The 19,535-nt window shown below is 35.5% G+C and overlaps 1 protein-coding gene across 24 annotated transcripts in view; it reads left to right on the top strand.

The window, feature by feature from the left end:
- IKZF2 (IKAROS family zinc finger 2) overlaps nucleotides 1–19,535 on the top strand; it is a 138,472-nt gene that overhangs the window by 103,583 nt on the left and 15,354 nt on the right. The gene's annotated exons all lie outside the window — the stretch shown is intronic.

Raw genomic sequence — 19,535 nt, 5'->3', positions numbered from 1 at the left:
GTTTTTGACTCTATTAGGATCTAACTTGTTATGAGCCTAAGGTCAATGAGAAGTAATAGGAGTAAGTCCTGAAAAGAATTGCCGTTTTCTGTTTGGTTTCTGACTTAACTGAAACAATTGAAAGTTGTCTTATTACATGGAAATGATGTTGGTTTCCTTAGATGGAAGAGTGGGGGGTGAGGATGGTTGTGTCTTCTGGTAAGGATGGCTCAGGAAGGTTTGGGGGCTCAAAATTCTGAGCCTTTTCAGTGTTTGATCAGATAGTACCATCCCCTGGCTGACTCTTTCCCCGTCAGGACCCCATTACCAAGACCGGTGGCATTGGTACTGCCTGTTTCATGTAGCACAGCAATTCCCTAAGCCTTCCAACTCGATTCAGGAGTTGGTCTTCAGCCTTACTTGCCCTGAGGCTTAAGTAAATAAAGACTGTTTTAAAGCTGACTGAGAAACCTTCTGATTGTTTATGTCTGCTTTGATTTGGCCATTCAAAGCCTTCGATTTGTTCTTTCTCCTTGGTATTTTTCTTAAGGCCATCGGTAGCCATCCCTCACCACCACCACTTTTGCTTTAGCAAGTAAAGACCACAGCACCTAAAGCCTGGCCTTGTGTGTGCACTTTATTCCATGCTACCACCAGGGATAATACGAGTAATCATGTTGTCAACACATGCCTAGAATTAACAGTATTTTATTAACTCCCTGGTAAGGCGGCCACCCTGTTCTCAAGTACGAGCAACCATGGCAGAATGTCATTTTGATGGACTTTGGCCTTGGGCCACTCCTGCTACTCATAACTATCAATCAGGGTCCTGACAGGATGGCCCTGAGACACTGAAATGGGGAAAATTCGGAGATGCCCTGTGAAAGGACTGATATTTGCAAAAGAATGGTTAGGTGTAAAGGAAGCCAATGAAGGATGGTTGAAGTGCTCTGAGGCCAGCAATAGCAGGAGGTAATTAGCCCCAGGTCTAAGGGGCCAGAGGATGGAGAGGCCCCTGGAATTAAGAGAGGTGGGAGACTGACTTTCAGGAGAGGAATGCACACCTGTTAACCTGTGACTGAGGAGCAAACACCTTGACCGCTCTCCTTCCACCCTCCAATCTCTTGCTGATGACTCACTTTAACTGACCTAAAAGGAGCCTGTTGAGGACTCCAATAGAAATTAGCTTTTTGCAGGAACAGAGTGAAAATGACTATGGAGGTGAAACAGAGACTGTGCCACAGACTGACTAAAATTTAAGAACTAGTGCTTAAAATAACTAATATAAGGTATCTAGTGTACTGTAAGGATTTCAGTTTTTATGGATATTAATGTTATTAGAAAGTATTGTGCTCCCACCCCCCTCTTTGGGTAATGACTGTTCATTGTTTTGTTTTAATTACTGTGTTCTCTAGTAGTATTACCGCATCTCTATGGCCTGTATTTTAGATTTAAAATTTTCCATCTAGTAGGTTGGTAACAATGGGCCCAGAGTTTATGTGCACTTCTGTTTCTGTGAGATTATATGCATAGGAAAGGGGCCCCCTACTCGGAATTATCTTCTGGAGGGCAGGCCCCTTGAAATACAGGCTTCTCCCACTAGGTGAGAGTTCTAGGAACCCATCTGTATCTGCTGGTGTTATTTTGAGAGGCGGTGTTCGGCTTCAGTGAATTTCTTTTGAAGACTCTTTCAGTGCATTTGCCCGTTTCATGATGGGCGATTTCGGAGCGCACCTGCCCACACTGCACTGAGTGTTCAGCAGTTTTTAACCAAAACCTAGCATGACCCTCGTGGCTCAACTTCTCTATTCACTAGATCTTGCCCCGAGTGACTTTTTTTCTGTTTCCCTGAATGGAAAAAGTCCTCAAAGAGAAACATTTTGCTGATGTAGAAGAGGTGAAACAAAAAACAGCAAAGGCACTAAAAGGCATCAAAATTGATGAGTTCAAAAACTGTTTTGCTAGTGGTAAAAAAGTCTTGATAGGTGTATTGCATCAAATGGAGAGTACTTTGAAGGTGACTGAAGTTTAAACATGTAAGAATAAATACACAATTTTTTATAAATAAATTCTGTTTTTTAGGGTCCCCTTTCATATGTATGTTTAAAAAATGAAAAAGACACTTAGAAAAATATACAGCATATAATATACATTCTTTGATTATCGTTGCCCACCTCCAATTCTTTAATATTTGTTTTTATCAGCCCACCATTATCAAATCTTTCTAAAGTGATAAATTAGTTTTTATAGCAAGAACTTTCTTTTGTACTTATTTTATTGGAAAATGGATGTTTTAACAATTTACATGATTACAATAACAGATGCAGCTGGCATTAATAGATGTGGCTAGAATCATCACTGAATCTTAGTGCATGTCTAGTTCAACTGCTGGAGTTATTGATCTTTATGTGGGCATACCTAAGAGAGGCCTGTGTGACAGGAATTCAGTGTTTCAGGTCCCCCATCAGTATGTTTTTCCAAGGGGATGAAGACAGTCAGTCAAGAAAGATTCTTGCTATTACTATTTCTATTTTAGAGCAGAGGGTACTGAGGCCCCAGAGAGGTCATGTAGGCAGAACCAGGATTCAAATTCCAAATTCTGTACTTTATGCTGCATGTAAATGATAATAGTTTATTCTATAAAACTTTAACTTGACTAAATCAACTCACGTGATAAAGAAAAAAGAATACTATCTGGAAGTCAAGATGTTGACTTTAAGGTTCTAGAATGGGCTCATAGCAAATTAGCTGTGTGACTTTGACAAGTCACTTAATTTAATCTTCAAATCTCCCTGCACTACTAACATTGTATGATGCTAACTACAATGTTATCTTTCCTACCATGACTTTGCTGATCAGTCTCTATGACCAGATTTTAAAGAGAGTAGTCCCCACTCTGCGATTGTTTTTACTGTTTTAACTGTTAAAATAGATTTGCAGAACATGGAGTAGATTTTAAGTTGGAGTTTTCAAGTGATCTTCACAGTGCCGATATTACTTCTCTGTTACTGGCTGCTAACTTAAATTTAAGCAATATCCCCGATATAGTTTCTGGTTTTCCATTTGTGGTTCCACTCATAGTTGGTTTACTCAAAATACATTCACTTTTAATAAATGTTTGAAAAAGCTCCCTTTGTCTTCTGAAAACCAGGAGAAGTATAAAAAATGTTGAATTCCCCCTCCTCCACACTGTAATAGAAAATGGGATTAAGTACAAAGTCTGATTAATTGATTTGCTTGCACGTTTTAAATCGTCATTATAGTCATTGATAACATTTTTAAATTTTGAAAGGTTGCTCAGGTTTACCAAAAATAAATCATATCCCTTTAAAGAGCAAAAATACTTCGGTAGTATTTACCAGTATTTTGTATGGTAAAGTTTGTTTACTAGAAATAATATTTTTTATCCTCACCTGATGACATGCTTAGAGAGGAAGGGAGGGAGACAGAGAGGGAGAAAACATCACGTGAAAGAAACATCATTTGGTTATCTCTCGCACACACCCTGACTGGGGACCGAACCTGCAACCCAGGCGAGTGCCCTAGAATGAAACCCTCAGTCTTTCAGTTTATGGGACAACGCTCCAACCAACTGGCTGGCACAGCAACAATTTTTTCAGTGTAATTTTATTATTTCTGGAAATATATCAAACTGATAGCAGATGATTTTTTTTCAGTAGCAGATAATTCCCGTCAACAACTCCTGTACTTTATTCCCCACTTCTTAGGATAACGACGAAAGAAATCATAACCTTTTATTTGTACAATGATCATCAGTGTTTGATTTTTTAAAAATATTTTTATTTATTATGGGTTATTTAGATTTATTCAATTTATATTGATACTGGGCATATTATTAGAATTCCTTTATTTTATTTCATTATTTTGGCTAAATTTACATATTACTAAAAAGTGCATCCCTTTTTCTACTTTTTCCCCTTTGCAACAATAAGAACAAAATGAATGGCTGAACAAGGGGTAAAAAAAGATCTTTTTACATGTGAAAATTAAATGATATATTAAGAGAGAATGGAAAGAGAAGGAGAGAGAAATAAAAAGTTGGAATGTGTCATCAACAATATATCAGCTGAAAATTTCTAGCCCAGTGAGAAAATAAAATACACATTTATAAACACATCCCAACCTTAGACATAAAGTTGTGAGAAAGTAAAAGATACTACTATTTCAAACTCTCTATTCTTTAATCGTAAGATTTACCACACAAGTCATCTAATTTTCTTTATCTAAATTTATAACATAGCATAGTATTTTTGAGGTTTTAATGATGAATCAGTGTGGTTCTAAAAAAATCAAATAATTTTTAAATTAGCTTTGGTTCTTAGAGTTTTTAATTTGACAAGTGAGTATAGTTATTTCATTCCTAGAAATTTGATTAGTTTGCTTCAAACATTACATATATCACTCCTTTTGTCTTTATTATACCCAATACACTGGGGAAATTGTGTTTCAATGAAATCCTGGACCCCCGTTAATCAAAGTAATATTAACATACTTGCTCTCTTTTAAATCTAGGAGGAACTAGAATTGCATATTTTTTCTAATTAGCATTTCAGGTATATTTCTCACATACTCTAATGCTGTGCCCAAGTTAAATATTTAAAACAGTATAGAAGAGTACGTATTTTTAATATATGGAAACATATTATACATGTGTTATAAATTCATTTGTATAAATTATAAAAGAGACAGTAAATATGCTTTTCACACAGTCTGAAGTGTTTTTATTCCATATCTAAAATTCAACTTTGGTCGTTGGATTATACTGGACTCAGATTATCATAAAAATTATGTGTTTCATAAAGATGGACTTTTTGGAAACATTTGAAAATGAAAACTAATATTTCAAGGAAACTTGTTCATCTCTTGATTCTACAAAAGTCAAATATTCCTTAATACTAGCATATTTTTAAGATACTTATTTATTTTAACACTAATATATTGTGCCAAGATATATAAATAAAAAAAAAGTCCCTGAATACGCAGATCAATGCAGGAATTTTACAGATTTTTTGCTCATCTCATTATAAGAAAATGAGAATTACTTTGTTTTTTAATAAGACCTGTTATAAAATTCTAAGTAAAATGTTTGCTTTCAATTAAACCAGTATTTGGTATACAATATAGCATTTTATTTGAATATAGCACCTGAAAATAAATACTTAGTAAAAATAGTTTACCTTATACAGTCTGGTGCCACTTAACAGCGGGGGTTATATTCTGAGAAGTGTGTCATTAGGCACTTCTGTTATTATGCAGACCTCACAGAGTGCACTCTCACTAACCTAGAAGGTGGAGCCAATCTCCATAATTTTAGGTGCTATCCTTTTGTAGCACTGACAGCACACATTCCTTTCTACCAGCACCACCACGAACACCTGAGAAGTGCATTGCACAGAAAAGTTCCGGCGGCTACGACATCACTAGGTGATAGGAGTTTTTCAGCTCCGTATAATCTTACAGGACCACGTCGTATATGTGGCCCGTCTTTGACTGAAGTGTCGTCATGCGGTGTGTGTCCCTGTATCTGTATAAGACAGCCCTGCAGTAATAGCTACTTGAGGAAATTTCCAGTGTGAAAGTCCTCCTTTGACTTAGGATCAGTAAGTCTACATTTGTGAACAAATATCTAGTTTATTTCCAAATGCCACCAAGGAATGTTGAATTTTACAACAATACTTTATAACTTGTTCAATGTTTGATAGTTTTCAGCTTAAGAAGTTTGTTCTTTATGTCTAATTGTCGTTTTAAAGCTATTTGGTCTTATAAAAAGGAACTGGACCAAATGTACCACATAAATATCTATCTGTTAAAACAGCAACAACTTCCTCCTCATTGCACATTTTTAGTTATTTTTTATAAGGACTGTCTTTTTATTTTACAAGACGCTGTTAATTCCAAGGACTTTATTTTATCCATTAAATAGCTCAGAACTATGCTTGTATTCATTCCTAATGTTGATTTTTTAAACTGTATCAGTTGAATAGTACTATGCTGCTGCAAACTCACTTAAAAGTTTGCCTTTTGTTTTCAACTCTAGTTTGTCTTGTTCAGTTATGCCCTTAACTACAAAATAAAACATTATGACTTACCTGCTCTGGAATATATTTGGATATTCACCTTTAGTAGAATGTTAAACCAACTAACAGGCATTTTAAAGGTATAAACTACACAGTCTCAAGGAAGTTGTTAAGAAGAGATAGCTTTCTCCTCATATTCAAATTTCTTGAAAATAAAATGCAAAAGTATCATCTGGCTTGGATTGAGATAGGGCTAACCTTTGACCATATTGTTAAAGAAACAATGTAATGTCAAATGTTCTAGTTATATGCCTCATATGGGACAGTCTGTTAAATTGGCATGAGAATGCTACACCCTCAAATACATTGTCACTTCCTACTGAAAGATGCGCTACCACAGCCACATACATCATTTCCTTAAATTGCTGACTGATACTGGTCAGGAATTCCATTAGACTGAAAGGTATTCTAAAGTACGTGTAGCATTTGTAAGCACTCACTCTGCTTTCTAATACACCCTCTTTCCATCTTGTTTTGTTCAAAGTATCTTCCTCTCTTGTCTCTGCTTTTGCCTTCTATTCTTTCTTTTGTCTTTCTCTTAGATTTCCGCCCCTCCAAAGCCTTCAATGTTCCCTTTAATATTACTTCACTGTATTTGTTGAGGAGGCTGCTAGCAAAAGTACATAAATAAGTACCTTCAGTTTATATTACATCAAAATGATTTGTATAACATGGAGTTACTACAGGTTATAAACTTTGAGGTGTTAATAGTACTTATTATTTTGTGAAATGACTGGAGAGTAGAAAATATCTAAAAATTAAGTACTTGGCCAAAAGATTATCATCATCAGTTATATTCATATTGATATTATTTTAAAACCTGATCACCATGACTTCTCTACCAGATTTGCCGAAGAGATCTACTTAAAAAATACTAATCCATGGGCCTATATATAATAGACATAGTGGATAAAATCATGCAGGTTCAGAAACTGAATCTAGTGCAACTCATTCATAATAATGATAGTGCATTAAGTATAGTATAATTTGTCCTGCAGGCTTCCCATGAGAAGGAACTGTTTTCACCTGATTGTAGACTGGGCACCTGGCCCACTTTCTCGGCGATCTCCCAAGTGTGAACTTTCCCCACCCTCCACCCCCTCCTTTGCTTCCTGGAGGTGGTTGATAGAGGTGGATTGCCCTGACAATTACACAAGCCGTGTCAGTTGCACACATGATTTGCATAACTGTGCTATACTGATTTCATCTATCAAGTCCCAATACTGATGCCCTTGGTGCCTTCTCTGTAGGCATTGCAATAAATACAGAAGAGAGGAGGTGGGATTAGTATCTTCATTTTTGATTCTTAAAACACACACTTAGGGCCCCGCCCATTGAAATTTGATGAGGAAGGAAAAGCCACTTTCAGTTAGGTCAGCTGTTAAAACAATCCATGTGATTTACACAAAGTAGAACACCTTTTTAATTTTTTTCCACCAAACAAATAATCACTTTATAGTCTACCCTATGTTCCTTAATGAAAAAAAAATTAAAAAATTAAATAACATAAGATAGCATATTTCAAATGAAAATTTTTTCAGGTTAATCAATCTTCTTTAAATTTCAGTCACTTTAATTTCACTAAAGCATTATTAAAGAGAAGTCTTTCTCCTGTAACACATACTTATCTGATGTTGCTCTCCCATTTGGCCCAAAAAGAATGATTAGGTGAGTTTATTGCTAGAAACTTTCTTCCTTACCTTTTTCTATTCTCAGGGGTTCTAAAGTAAGAGGCAAAAATCAAGGCCCTATTTCTTATTCTTCTTAATCTTCTGCAGACATAGTCCTCATTTCCAAGCTTACCCTATAGTGTTTTATATCCTACACATATCCTACAAGTTCAGGACAGCCTGAACTTGTGGCCAGTACACGTTTTCCCTTTGACATCACTGAGCCTGCAGGCCAGCATCTTTGGAACTCCAGGGCAGAAGCGGAAGGGCTGCATGCTAACTTCATTGTTCCTCAGTGTCCAAGAGCACACATCACACTTTTTTTTGGAGAGGGTGGGAGTAAGCTAACCTCCCCCCTCTCCTGTTATTTTCCTACTCGGTCCGTGTATGTGAGTCAAGGAAAGCTCTTTATCCACAGCCTGTACTATCTTGCCAAATCTTGTAAGTAAACTCCCAAGTGGTAGAAAATCATACAAATGAGGTAAATAAAAACCAATGTCATTCATTATAAGAATATAAAATATAAGTGAAAAAATTAAATTTGTATTTAAGGTATCACATGTCATCTGTCAGAGTGTTATCCCTTTACGCTGTACAGAAATATGATGATGTAAGCCTATAGATAAGAATGAAAGATCCTTCAGCATCTTGAAACAAGAGATCTTGTTATATTCTATTTCACATCTGCATCCCTTATACTGTATCGATTGGATGAAAGGATGAATCTGTGGACACTTTCAGTTCAACATTCTTGCATTAAATAGAAAGTTCATTTCTTAATACTAGTGGAGGTCTGTGGTGGTTATATCTATTTTCTAGGAGATGATAAATTTCAATTCATTATAAAAATAAAAGTTAATGGCTAACATTAGTAGTCTCTTATTTTGTGACAAGCACTATTTTAAAGCCCTTAATTTCCTTAAGATAAGGAAAGTCAAATTTTAAGAGAGAGGTGCTGCCTAATATCCCCACAATATGTAGTTTTAAATATTATATGCATGGTCCCATATGTAAAGCTTTATTTTATTAAGGTTATTACACTTTTACCTTATTTTTTGTTTACATTTTTCCAACAGTGTATTATTTGGATCAGATTTTAAACACACACACACACACACACACAAGTGCTGAGCATAATGAAACTAAAGGTTGTATCATGCTCAAATAAACAAAACATGTTCCATAATGCTTGACGACATAGAGAAATTTAGAATAAAATTAAAAATCTAGGGATAGTATAAATTATCCTTGTGAGAGTAGTTTTTAAAAGTTGTGCTATTATATAGTAAAAATCTTTCCACCATAACCATACGTGCACACTGTCTGCGACTTCCGATATGCTCAGGGGAAGTTGGGAGGTAAACTCTGCTTTGCCTGACCCCGGAGCCTGTGCTCTCAGTCACCACACCCCTACTGTCCAACCTGTTCTCCATACAGCAGCCACAGTGTTGTTTTCAAACCCATTTTAGGTCATGTCATCCTTCTGCTTAAGATATCTTAATGGCTTTCCATTGTTCTCACGATAGAGTCAAACTGCTTATCATGGCCCATGGAAGCTCTGCCCACTCTACTCTCAGTCTGCTTTCCTTGCCGGCCCAGGTTCGTGTATTCTTTGCTACCCGTGGGATATTGCACTGATGATCCTAGAAGTCTTTACCTTCAGCTGTTTCCCCAGTTCTTGGCACGATGGCCTCATTATCCTTTCAGATAGTAGGCTTCTATAAGCACCCTACCTAAAGCACCCTCCTAGTTGTTATCTTTCCGGCTCTATGTTAAAGTCCTAGAAAGCTTCCATTGGGATCTTTGGTTATCTTGGCCTTTTGTTCATGCATCTGTTGTCTGTCTGTACCTCCTCCCACCCCCCACCCCCCACCCCAGCCCCTGCCATTCTAATGTAACCTCTGTGAGGTCATGGACCTCCTCTGCCTTACTAATTACCCAACTCTTTGAATGGTGCTTGGCATATAATAGGTAATAAAAACATTGTTAATTAATTGAATAAGGCGAGTCTTATGGTATATACTTGATCTAAAAAGAAATTCCATAAATGAAAAGACAAACACTAAGCTGTTATAATTTCCAGAAGGTCAGCAAATGCATATTTTTGAAGTTTGTGAATCACAAATATAAGTAATACATTTAGATAATGTTTTCTTGTGGAATTAGATGTAGCTCAAGAGTGTTCTTTTCACTCACTCCTGGATGATAAACCTAGCATGCATGGTGTCTTCCAGTTGAAAATTCTTGGTACCAGGTGAAAAAGCCTAAGAAAGCTCCAATAATGAAATGATATTATTGGATACACATGTATCTTTTACACATATTCTTGAGTGTCTTTGTGTCAGGCATATTCCTAGGCACTTGAGATACAACAGTGAAGAAAAAAAGATCTGACCGCATGGAACTTACATTCTAATGACAGGAGATGGGCAGTCAGCAGTGAACACAATAAGTCAGTGCAGTGTATAGTGTGTTAGAAGGGGATGAATGCTCAGGGGCAGGGGAGAGATGCCATTGATTGAACACTTACTGTGTGTCAAGGACCTTGTTAAGTTTTCCATAAGCATATTTTTGTATTTTCCACAAAAGTGCTATGAGGCATAACAATTTACTCATTTAACTTAACTCAGGGTTCACAGCTAGTAAGTGTTACGGCTATAAATTGGAAACCAAGTATAAATCCATGTATATCCATAATGTTATGGATATACATGCACCCACATTATTTACTCTATATGAATACCTCGTAAATTAAAGCAAATTGTCAGCTTCCAAATTGATTGGACCTATTTAATATCCAAATTTCTCACTTACCTTGGTTAGAATAATATTCGAAAGCCTTGCTACTTACCTGAGTTACATTGGAAAGTCAGGTAAGAAAAACTGCTTAGAGAAAGAATAGAGATCATATTTAAAAGGAAAATTTCATGTGATTTTGTTATTACTTTATTCTGTATGCCTCAAAAGTTCTTACTTGGCTTTCTGTTTACTTTTTATTCTGCATGATAAATGTTTTGTACCTTTGTAATAACAAAAGTTTCAAATGTATCTGTCTTCTGTATTAGATTTCTATTTTATCATTTTCCTTGCTGCATTATAACTCTTTATATCCTTATAATTTCTGCAGCTCCTTTTCTTACATTCACTAATCACTCAAATTAACTTGAGAATTAATGTTATTACATTGTAAAACAAATGGACATATGTGAATGGCTAAATAATGCATGGATGGACCTGGAGAGTATTATGCTCAGTGAAATAAGGCAGTCTGAGAAAGACAACTACCACATAATTTCACTTATATGTGGAATCTAATGAACAAAATAAACTAACAAAATAGAAATAGACTCATAGATAGAACAGACTGACAGCTGTTAGAGGGGAGAGGGGTTATGGGATTAGATGAAAAAGGTGAAGGGATTAAGCAAAGAAAAAAGAAAACTCATAAATACAGACAACAGTATGGTTATTACCAGAGAGAAAGGGGGTGGGAAGAATTAGAAGAGGGTAAAGGGGGGATAAATGATGATAAAAGAAGATGACTTTGGGTGGTAAACACACAATATAACATACAGATGATATATTATAAAATCATATACCTGAAAACTATATAATTTCATTACCAATGTCACCCCAATAAATTCAATAAAAATTTTTTTTAAAGAAATGTGATGTAAGGTTGAAATTGTGAGTGAGGAGTCTCCATGGTGTCTGAGGGGTGTAGAAAATTATTTCCTTCAAACATTTGAAATATCCTATGCTTCTTTTACTTTAAAATATCTGTCCTAAGAGTTTGCTTCAGTGACCTCAAAGCACCTTGCTACAATCTGAGGATCACTGGCCCAGCAAGTTACTGGAGAATTTATTAATTTAATAACAGTCCTTGTTGAGAGTTGGTGCAATGGCTTTCTCATACACCAGCAGTGTGAATATGAACTGGCAGTGTAACGATAGTGATCAAGAACGTTCAAGTTGTTTATATAGGGGGTTCATACAATAAAAGAGACCACTAATTCAGGCAAAGTATAACTTATGAGTACTAAAAACAGAAAACAATTAATGTCATTTGCACATTTCAGTGCTCATCTTTCTGCAGATTAATTTATAAATCTGTAAGCAACTACCAAATAAAATCAGACATCAAGTTCCCATTTTTTTCATTATAAGTATATAAAGTAACTGCATTTAATTTGTTAAAGGAAAAAGAATGTGATATATATATATAATACTGTTGCTGATTTTGTGTTATGACAAATGATAATTATATTTGCTGTACATAGATGTGTTTGTGTGTCTCTGTACACGTAGACACATACATCTCTATAACGAGTAAGACATTACCACGTGTGTTAGTGCTGTTGTAATTCGTCCCATAGGTTTCACTAAGATAGCTCTTGATGTGACATATTCCAAGAAACTGTAAGTGAACAAAACTTGGATGTACTAATTGTTTTCATAACCTCTATGAATTTGTGGTAAGCGTTACTACTTTAACATTCTTTATGGCTATTTGATTTGTTTTTCCTTTTGGGTACGTATATGGGATTCTTAGGAGTATAGAAAGGGACAGGCCTTTTTTATTTTTAACTCCTTGTAATGGCAGATGGAGATAATCTCAGTAAATGCTAGCAATTTTTTTTAATTAAATAGTTTTCAGGATTTTCAAATTTTCTTTACTGAATCTTCAATATACAATTAACTGCCCAGGTCAGTAATCTGTATCTATAGCTCTGACAGATTTATACTGAATGTCCTTTTTTTGTGAGGTACAAGTGTAGGATTTTTATGAGGTACAGTATGTCAAGGAAGAGACTGTGTGTTAACTTTTGAGGTAGTTGGGAGTATTGGCCCTGTTATCTTCTGTGTCTTAGAATCCTTAGTATTATATATTCTTAGAATTATATTTTTAAGAAACTTTATTTCACTTACATGAATTGCATTGGTATTTAAACTTATCATGTTAGTGTGACTTTCTTGGTATTAAATCCAATTAAAAATAGAGCTTTTACATCCAGTCATGATGAAGTATTTGGGATCAGATAACCTTCCTGCCTTGAACAACTAGAATACCAGACAATGTACATGAAATGACATTGAGACATTAAACGATAGCCACTGCAGGACTGTGATCCCTGGGAGAAGAAAACAAAGGTGGTGAGTTCTACCATTTCCCCAGCTTACTTCTGGGAGGCAGTTTCCAGGCCCAGCTCAGGACCAGCAAACCCACACAGAGCAGGCAGCCTTGGTGAACTGAGGAGTCTGGGGAGACCTATGTGCTTTAGAGTATGGGAGGCAAGGTGTCAGGCAGGAAGAGGCTGCACAGAAAAAGCTCTGCAGTTCTGGAGGGTGCCCCTTAAATCTTTCACAAAATAGTTTGTACTTATGTGTATGAGGAAACTACCTAGGGGGAAGAAACACCAGAAAGCGTAAACTCAAACAATTCCTAGAGCTTATTATGTGGGGCTGGGAGTTGCTAAGTATCACCAGCCAGTGTGGAAAGATTTTTATAACATGCAGGGCATTGAGTAAAGTCTTCAGAAGGTTGTCATCTTAGTGCTGGGGCTCAATTAGTCTTTCTATCAAAGCATGCTCTGTATCTGCCTTAAAGCAGAAAGGCGGTATCAGAAGGATAAATATCTAAAGGATAAATTGAAATGTAACAGCATAACCCAAAAATACACTTTAAAGAAATTTAGAACACACTCATATAAAATTTACAATATCCTGCATTGAGAACAATCAATCAGTAGAAACAGACCTAAATAACTAAATGGTAAAAATAGCAGACATGATTGATAAAACAACTATTTTAATATACTCCAAACATTTAAAAATATAAAGGAAAACATGAACATAGGAATAGAAGTGGTACTTGGGTGGAAATGTATAGCATTAAGTGCTTATATTAGAAAAATAAAATGCCCTCAACCTAATTAACTAATTAACCTAATTCTTTCTTAAGAAATTACAAAAGAAGAGCAAATTAAGTCTAGAGTATGTAAAGTAAGGAAATAATATGATAAAGGCAGAGATCAATGAAAGAGAAGACAGAAAAATAATAAAGAAAAACCAATAAAATCAGAGGCTGATTCTGTGAAAAGATCAATAAAATGGATAAACTTCTAGCCCAAATCAATCAATGCTAAGAGAGAGTGCTCAATTTACCAACATCAGAAATGAAAACGTGACATCACTAAAACTCCTATAACTCCTATTATATCTCCTGTTGGAAATATAATATAGGAATATTATGAACAAGTTTGTGTCAATAAATTTGAGCAGATAAAATTAATAAATTCACTAAAACATGGAAATCATTGAAGCTCACTAAAAAAGAAATACTCTGAATAGCCTTATATTTATTCCAAGAATTGAAATTATAGTAAAAATACCTTCCCAGAAAGAAATAGTTTAAGGAAACATTTAAGTAACAAGTTCTTCTAGAGAATAAAAGTGGGATGAATTATGAGTTCAGCGTTATCCTGATACTAAAACCAAAAACATTACAATAAAAGAAAACTATATAGCAATATCCTTCATGAACATAGGTGCAAAAATTCTTAACAAAATTTTAGCAAATACAATCCAGAAATAATATGAAAAAAGAATAATGTATCATGGCCAAGTAGGGTTTATCTCAAGAATTCAGTTGATTAAATACTGGAAAAAAATCAGTCAATGTAATTCTCCAGATTAACAGACTAAAAAAAGGAAAACCATATAATCCTGTTCATAGATGCTGAAAAAGAATTTGATGTAATTCAGTATCTACTCATGATAAATTTGCAGCAATAAAAAGGAACTTCTTTGACATGATAATGGCCATCCTCGGAAAAGTAATACTAATAACAAATGAATGAAAATGTACCCTTGGGAGTAGAAACAAGGCAAGACTGCTCTCTCCACTTATATTCAATGTCATACTGGGAGTCTTGTCAATGGAGCATGGAAACAGAAAGAAAAGACAAATTGGAAAAGAACAAGTAAAATTGTATTTAATTTTATTTTATATGGTTATCTATATAGAAAATACCAAAGAATCAGCCAAAAAAAAGATAAAACTTAATGAGTGATTTTATTAAGATTGCAAGATTCAAGGTCGATAGGAAGGAATCCGGTGTTTTTCTGTATGATAGCAATGGACAATTGAAAACTGGAGTTTAGAAAGCAATGGCATTTATTATTGCATACAAAAAGAAATGAAATACATTGAGACACATCCGATACTATATACAACACTTAGAGATAAATTGAAACCAATTATGTTCAAGAAAAATTATAAAATATTACTGAGAGAAATTAAAGATCTAAATAAATGGTAGGACAATAACATGACCATGGTTTAAACAATTCAATACTGTTAAGATATTAATTCTCATAAATTTGAGACTATCAGTTCAATGCAATCCTGATCAAAATTCTAGCAGATTTTCTTTTGTAGAAATTGACAAATTGATTCCAAATTTTTTTTGGAAATATAAAAGACCTAAAATAGCAAAAGTAATTTTGAAAACAAGCAAAAAAGTTGGATAATTTACACTACTTACAAAGACTAACTCTATTAGTAAGACCTACTCTTTGGGTTTAAGGATATGCATAGAGGTTAATGGAATAGAATAGAGAGTCCAGAAATATATGCAAAAATACATGATCAATGATTTTCAGCAAAGGTACTGAAACAATTTAAGGAGACAAGAATACTTTCTATAAAAGGAGCTAAAACAATCCAATATCCACATTTTTTAACAGAAAGTCTTTACTTTACACCACACACAAAAATTAAGTTGAAATGAGTCAGAGACCTAAATGTAAGAGCTAACACATCCAACTTCTAGAAGAAAACAAAGGGGAAATTATTCTGACATTTGTTTAGTCAAAGATTTCTTGCACAGAAGACACACAAAAAAACACAAAGCCCAGATGGAACTATTGATAAATTGGAGTTATTCAAAATTGAAAACTGAGTTCTTCAACAGAAACTCAAATAAAAAAGCAAGCCACATTTATAGAAAATATTTGCAAAGCATATACCTCATGAAAGACTTCATCTAGAATGACAAAAACTCTTTCAACTCAATAATAAAATTAGAGATAAACATTAAAAAAATAGCAAGAGGTTTGAACAGCTACTTCGCCAAAGAAAATAATGTGAATGGCAGAAGATTAGTCTCCTGAGACGTTAGAAAAACACACGACATCATGAAATACCACTGCGTACCTACTAGAATGGGTAAAATAAGAAGAAGATCGACAATGCCATGCCTGCATGGATGCGGAACAGCTGTTAACTCTAATAGGCGCAGTGCTGTGGAAATGCACAGTGAGCCATTTTGGAAAACAGGCAGTTTCTTATAAAGTTAATCAGATCCCTACCATGTGAACCAGCAATTCCACTTCCAGGTATTTACCTAAGAGAAATGAAAACAAAGGCTTGCTTGCAAATGTTTGTAGAAGCTGTATTCCTAATAGCCATAACCTAGAAACATCCCAAATGAGTGAACATACTGTGGTATCTTCATATAATGAAATAGAACTCAGCAATAAAGTAATCAACTACCAATACATGTAACAACATGGATGAATCTCAGAGTCATTATGCTGAGTGAAAGAAGCCAGTTGCAAAAGACTACATAGTGCATGATTCGGTGCCTATAAAATCCTTAAAAAGGGAAAACTGTCATTATAGAAGCAGATCAGTGGTTGCCATGGAGTGACTGTGGGGAAGAGAGTTGTTGCAAAAGAGCAAGAGAGAATTTTTTAGGGGATGGAGATGTTCTATATTTTCGTTGTGGTGGTGGTTACAAACTATACACTTTTAAACTTATTGAAAATACACTTAAAGTGGGTGGATTTTATTTTATGTAAATTATACCTCAATAAAGCCAATTTTAAAATGGCTATGTTGAATTTTAGATTTCAGAGGAATATGCATGAGGCAGTACTTAGAAAGTATTTGGAAGTATGAATTTCAAGTGCAGTCATTCAGCAACTACACACTGAGCGTCTTCTGTGTTTAACGACTGCTGTGTGCACTGTCAATTCAAAACCGGGTAAAACGTGACCTCTCCCTACAGCAGAGCTCGCTGTTTGAATTAGGGAAACAAATTATCATCAAATGGACAACTACACCGCAGTTGTCATGTGTGTCACACGTGTCAGCAGAGCACTGTGAAAGCCCAGAGGAGAAAGCCATGTGCTCACCAAGATCATTTACAAAAAGGTTTAAATGATAAGTCGGAGTTTACAAATACAGACAATTTTCCAGGCATAATTTGGATGTTTCTTAGAAATGAGAGCTTAATCTAGAGGGAAAAGAGAGAGACTACTGTACTGAGGACAGAATCTGGATGTACATATGTATTTGTCACAAAGTAAGAAGTAGAGAAGACAATGAGGGGGACATAGCACCTGATCCCAGACACTAAATAGAACAGGAGATTCAAGACCCATGAAAGCTTGATAATAACCAAGAAATAAGGAAGATTCAGGACTGATTAAAGTCCACTGTATGTAGTGGTTCAGAGGCTACAGATGACTTCTTAAAATGTTTCAGTAACATCAGAATGAAGGTGTTTGAGATAATGAGAAGGTGTAATAATTGATAAAAGTGAAAGTAACAAAATATGTGTCCTCTTCAGTGAATATATATATATGATACATTTTAACTCATAGTTTGTAAGTATTATACAGATAAACTCATCATATAGAGAGAAAATGTAACCCACATTTTCATGTACGTGATTTTGAAGAAATATCAAAGAAATGACAGGAAATGGTCTTACAGAGACAGTAGAGCCATTAGATTTGGCAGGGATTGTTAATGATGTTTGAAAATAATTTTCTAAAGACTAGTAAGGGCATGATCTAGACTTTGAAGGAGCTAAGGACGTGAGAGCAAACAGAAAGAGATGATGGCAGTTCCCAGAACCTCTGACACGCTGCCTCTCCTCCACTCCACCCCCGAGCCCCATGATCTGACTAACCTCTACTTTTCCTTCAGCTATCAGCCTGAATGTTCCTCCCTCAGGAGGACCTTCCTGTTCAGCCTTCTCCAGCTAAATTAGATTCCCCACTTACACCAGCACAGCATTCTTTTGCTTTGCAGAAGCTACCACAATTTGTCAAACAAATGTTTGCTCATTGCCTGTCTTCCTCCACGGTCAGTTGCATGAGGATAGGTACCATGAGATTTGTTATCCATTTTACAATCCAGCTTCATCACAGTGTTGATACGTAGTAGGCTCCTTATCGGTCTGTAGTAAGTGAGAAGAAATAGGTGGAGCATTTCCAGAGCAAATTTCTTAGAGGTAGATACATGATGTCAGAGTCCAGCATGTCACCAGTATGTGGATTGCTGAAGTGGGTGCAGGTGAAGAACTAGGAAATTCGGGGTTATACTTTCAGAAAATGTTACTCTAATTCCTTGGACTCACTGAGAACACGGATGGTACGAAGAGGCAAGAGTGATGTTTTGAAGCAGATGACAATTTGGGAGAAGCAGAAGTGAAGCAAACGGGTAGAATTCAAAAATGAGGGGAGTAAAAAAATGAGTCTTGAAAGCAGTAAAAAATATACTGTCTTTTCCTCCTTGTCTCTCAAGTGAATTGAGAGTTGATAAAGGGTTGCGAATCAAGGGGAATAAAGGGGAACTACATTTAAATAAGTTGAGAAGGTATCAAGTTTGCTTGTATGATTTAGGGGAAGAAAGTGTAGGGTGTTATGTTTACAGTAAAACAGGTTTCATAGGACACAATGTGACAGGAATAATAGAGGAAGATGATGGAACTAGTTTATAGTGGGCAGTTAATGTCAGTGCGTGTGCTTAATAAGTATTAATTGTTTAATAGACTTGTTCAGTGGGAATTCCTTACTTATTTCTAGAGAAGCAGCACTAAAGAACCCAAAGTTGGGTAGTGGTTATAGGAAACACTGGCTTTTTCTTCTGTGTAGCCTCTTATCGTGGAATATAATTATGTGTAAATATATTGTTTGCACCAAATGTTTCTGACTAAAAGTATTTGCTTGTATTTTTCGATGCTCTTACACAATGATACACATTCTTCACAATATACACAGCTGCCTGGTTTCGACTTCTCAGAAATCCTTGGTTCTGAATAATAGAAGTTACTTTGCCTAGTATTTTTAGAAATGAGTAATCATGCCTTAGAAGCTTTTGTTTAAGATTTACCAAAAAAACTATAATAATGAAACAACTTATTTTAGTTTATGTGAACCTCAAATATAAACTAAAGGTTTTGTTTAAAACAAAAATCAGTGCGGGAAACATTTACGTAGCTGTGAAGACCTTGCCTTGTTACAGTATTTCAGTCCCACTTACACCCAGTGTCATAGCATGGAAGGTGACTGGTCAGGAGTGCCGCATTAGCCGTGAAAAAGAGCAGGCCACTTGTCCTCGGGGCGAAGCACGGTGATTCCCCTGGGAGTCGAGGGAGAGCCACTCACCGGGTTCACTCTGCGCTTTGCTCCCGAGGCTTCGGCCCAGAACGCCTGGTGTGGTATGCTTCTCTTCCCACTATTCAAGACCAGGAATCAAAGTGCTCTGTGACAGCCTTGTGAATAGTTATACATTAAAACATGCTTCTTTCCATAAATGTGTTTTTCCTTCTTAATCAATTTTGTGAAGTTTTTTTTTTCTTTTTAATGTGATCATCACAGTATTGTACCAGGTATACTGAGATAGGTCTCTGTGTATTAGGAAATAAGTTATTTTCTGAATGTGAAATATGTTGGGAAATACTATGATCATTGTATAACTAAATATGTTAGG

The sequence above is a fragment of the Desmodus rotundus genome, chromosome 2 (genome assembly GCF_022682495.2).
Source record: "Desmodus rotundus isolate HL8 chromosome 2, HLdesRot8A.1, whole genome shotgun sequence".
Classification (NCBI taxonomy): domain Eukaryota; kingdom Metazoa; phylum Chordata; class Mammalia; order Chiroptera; family Phyllostomidae; genus Desmodus; species Desmodus rotundus.
Note: the sequence above shows the minus strand (reverse complement) of the source record. Positions and strands in the feature narration are given on the sequence as shown.